This window comes from Calidris pugnax, unplaced genomic scaffold (genome assembly GCF_001431845.1).
Source record: "Calidris pugnax isolate Ruff unplaced genomic scaffold, ASM143184v1 scaffold273, whole genome shotgun sequence".
Taxonomy (NCBI): domain Eukaryota; kingdom Metazoa; phylum Chordata; class Aves; order Charadriiformes; family Scolopacidae; genus Calidris; species Calidris pugnax.
This window is the reverse complement of record NW_015094508.1, coordinates 5535015-5538877: the sequence shown is the minus strand read 5'-3', so window position 1 is coordinate 5538877 and position 3863 is coordinate 5535015. Positions and strand designations below refer to the sequence as shown.

General features: G+C 45.4%; 1 protein-coding gene across 1 annotated transcript in view; it reads right to left on the bottom strand.

Annotated features, from left to right (window-relative positions):
- THBS4 (thrombospondin 4) overlaps nucleotides 1–3863 on the bottom strand; it is a 44341-nt gene that overhangs the window by 39934 nt on the left and 544 nt on the right. The gene's annotated exons all lie outside the window — the stretch shown is intronic.

The window sequence follows — 3863 nt, the reverse complement described above, 5'->3', positions numbered from 1 at the left end:
TCTCGGTGAGATCCAGCAACAGCTGCACCTGTCGGGGGGTGCTGGGCACCGGAACGTGTTTAATGGCACCGAATTCCAAACGGATGGGGATGCTGTGGGCTCGGTTGGAATTTAACTCATCCCCTTGTCCTCGCTGACGAGTGTCACCAAAAGGGGCCGTGGAGATTGCAAACTGGGGCAAACTGGGTTCCTCGAGGGTTCCTGACTGGCAAAGTGTGGAACGTACCGTCTGCGCTTCCGTTTCATTTAGGGAGCATCGGAAGGGCTCCCACTGGCTGGATCGAGGCTGTGAAAAAGGTTCCTTGTCTTAACAAACCACCAAACCTGGTGGCTTAACCAAAGTCAGTTAAAAAAAAGAAAGAAAAAAAAAGAAAAAAAAGAAAAAAAAAAAGAAAAAAAAATCTGCTTTAAACTACAACAATTTTCAGCATTGTGTGTGTACCCCCATGACACCATTATCCCATTGTTTCTCCAGAAAATTACAGCCTCTGGGCTGCTGATGTTCAGAAAGCATGGGAGCAAGCGAGCAAGCCCCTTCGGGGCTGGGCAGCTGTGCAACGGGTTTGTTCCGTGCCCCCACAAAAACACACACCCTGTGCTTTCTGCTTGCAAAGAAAGGGTCTCCCAGGGGACCCTGTGGCAGGAGAGGGGCTGCAAGGCACTTCTGCCCCTCAGGAGCTGACAGCACGTGGTGGGCTTCCCAACCCTCTTTGTCCTGTGCCTCAGCTGCGCAGATGAAGCACTGTCACAGCAGAAGAAAGCCAGGAAGCCCTGGCTGGCCCGCTCACAGCTTGCTGCCCGGCACACAGCTGGAATTGCTGCAGCTGTCTGATATTATTTACGTCACACAAAGAAGGACAACAATAGGAGGGAAAATTTACGTTAGGTGAGCGAAGTGGTGTTGATTAATGTTCGGTCACATCAGGCTCGGCGTATTCAGCTAACGAGGGCAGCAGAGGACAGCCCCTGGGGGGGCTCATTGTGTGCCAGGCAAGACACAGCAGGCTGCAGGGCTGGGGCTGCAAAGGCTCTGCCCCAGGGGCTCCAACACCGCAGGGAGAGCCAGAGCAGGCTCCTCTCCAACCCAGGCCCGGTGGGATTCTCAAACACCTTCAGCTGGCCTGTGTTCACCTGCCCTTTAGTCGCCCTCTCTGCAGGGTGGCATGTACGCCAGAGGGTGGTCCCCCACATCCAGCGTGTCCTGGCTTCACCCCCGCCATCCTTGCCCCTGCAGTGGAGGTGGCAGGAGGAGGAGGAGGTGGTGGTGTTGGGGGGGAGCTGGCAGAGAGCTGTGGGGTCAGAGTGAGGAGAAGAGGACAGCAGGTGCAGGGCGCTGCGGAGCGGGGAGGAAGAGGGGGGCTGAAGGGGGCCAGAGCAAGGACACGGCACACAAAAAGGAAGAAGGAAGGAATTACAGTGCCACAGGCTCCCTAGGGAGAAGTCGCTAGGGGTCCAGACTCCTCACAGAACCACAGAATCACAGAATCTTCTAGGTTGAAAGGGACCTTAAAGATCATCTTGTCCAACCGTCAACCTGACTGACAAAAATAGACACCCACACAACAAACAAGGAGCATCATCACTGAACCATACCTCCCAGCACTACATCAACCCGTCTTTTGAACACCTCCCCAGCCTGAAGGACGGAGACAGCACAGGCGCTGCACGGGCCAGTTCATGGTGCACAGAGCAGCGCTGGTGTTGCTCTGCTATCTCATAAACAGAAGCCCTTCATCACCAAAGAGCATTCTCTGAGCACACAGACCTAAACGCCTGACACAAAAATATCATGGAGGTCGGAAAAATCATCACAGTTCCATATTAAAGTATTCAGTGACTATAGCAGATTTAAAAAAAAAAAAAAAGATAAAAGGATAGTGAAGTTTTGCTTTCACCTATCTGAAGGAACACCACCAATTATTTGCAACCTTTTGTTATGTAAATTATTTGAGTTTATCAAAACATACAAAATATTTTCTGGAAAACGTCCCTTACCTGTTAAAAATATTTATTAAATAATGTTAATTACCCTTTTCCACTTCTGTTTTAACTACAGAGGAGTCTCTTGCACTGATGCTGGTGGACCCTATGGGAGAATGATCTTGTTTGTAGCATTGTATACCAGTTAGTGTTAGATTTGTGAGGGCCATATTCAGTTCTTGCTCTACATCTGCTTATTCTTCCTGCTTATTCACCAAGAATGCACGTGGAAGCAATATTGGCAAACAGACTGTGCTGCACAATATAGCACAAGGGAACCAGTCCACAATGTATATAAACAAGAAGCCTAAGTCCATGTTTAGGTGAAGTCAGACAATACACATAAAGGTTACTGCAAATTTTCCATTTTTCATTTCTGTGCTGAGTTTTATTATTGGAGTATGTTACAGACTGAAGGGAATTTTGTGCTCAAGCACAACCTTTTTTAGAGATTTTCACAAAGTATAATGTTTATCTGATCTCTGGATGGGGCTATTTGACCTTCTAATTGTCATTGTCAATAAGAACTAGCTATTGTCTTTTCACTCTTGTGTATCCTCTGAAGTACAAACTCCAGCTTAACTTACTTGAGGTTAGTGTCTTGGATAAGAATCAAAACATGATTATTGGATACTGTGTTTTCAAGAAATTTTCATAAAGCCAGTATCATTTTGTAAGGAAGTGTCCTACAGAGATATATGACTGTAATTTTTTATATAGGATCTGCAAGTAAACCTCAACCCTTGAAATATTTTTTATGCTTGTTTTACATAAATCAACAAAATTCTAAGCATGCAGAATACAGAAGATGCCGACATTATGTATTTTGCTTTACAGAAGTGTCCGTGACTTGTTCGAATTCCAAGTAATGGGGTAGGGGAAGTACATCAATGATCCTCAACTCAGCTTTCATATTTTGCGTCAGGAGACTCGCTGTTATGGAATTATGTGGATGATTAAAAATTGGAATTCACGGGCAATTAAGACACAGGAATATTAATGCAAGTAAAGTATCAGCTCTAAACCACATCCTTCCATATTTATGTCAACACTTCTGGGTTTGATCCTGCCACATGTTCATAAAAATTTTGTAGAATGTAAGGTTTCAAACCTGGGTTTCAGAAGAAGTTTTGCTTTTTCAGAAACACAAATCAAAGCCCTGTTTTTTCAAGTCAAGGCGTATATCCATTCTCAATGCACCTATTCACTTTTCATTTACACTAATAGGAATTCCACTCAGGCAACCAAGAGGAAAAAGTTCCTGAAGAGCTTTAGGATGGGGGAGGGAAGATGCAGGTCACCTTTTTTTCCATCTTCGCTTATGGCTCCACAACAGCACAGAGATGAACTGGGCCCTAAGGCAATGCAAAGAAAGTCTACTCTCTTATTTATCTCCTAAGCCTTCTTTCAGCCTGCCTTAAGAACAGCCATAAGCTGCTCATCCTCCTTATAGAAACAGATGTTTAAGGTGGCAGCTGCTAATAGCTACCCTTGCCTCCAGAGCTTGTGCATCTCAGCGCAAGAGGTGGTCACAGAGTGAACAGGCCAAAGCACCTGGACAGACTGACTAGAAGGCAGCTGGTCCCTGGAGGGAGGAAAAGAGGAGAAAAGTGCCCTTAGAAATATGTACCTTATGTACCTCATTACAGGGCTAATTATAATGTACCGAAAAAAAAAAAAAAAAACACAACAGTTTTTTGCTACTGTCAACATTGCCAGTGTTGTGTTTTTCTGAGGGGAAAAAAAAAAAAAAAAAGGATATATGTTTCTTCTCCCATGTTCCTCCGAAACTAGAGAAGAATGATCCCAGATCGGTGTCATAGGTTTTTATCATGACACTTTCTGCCACAAATTTCATGCAGATCTGAAACCACGGGCGGGGG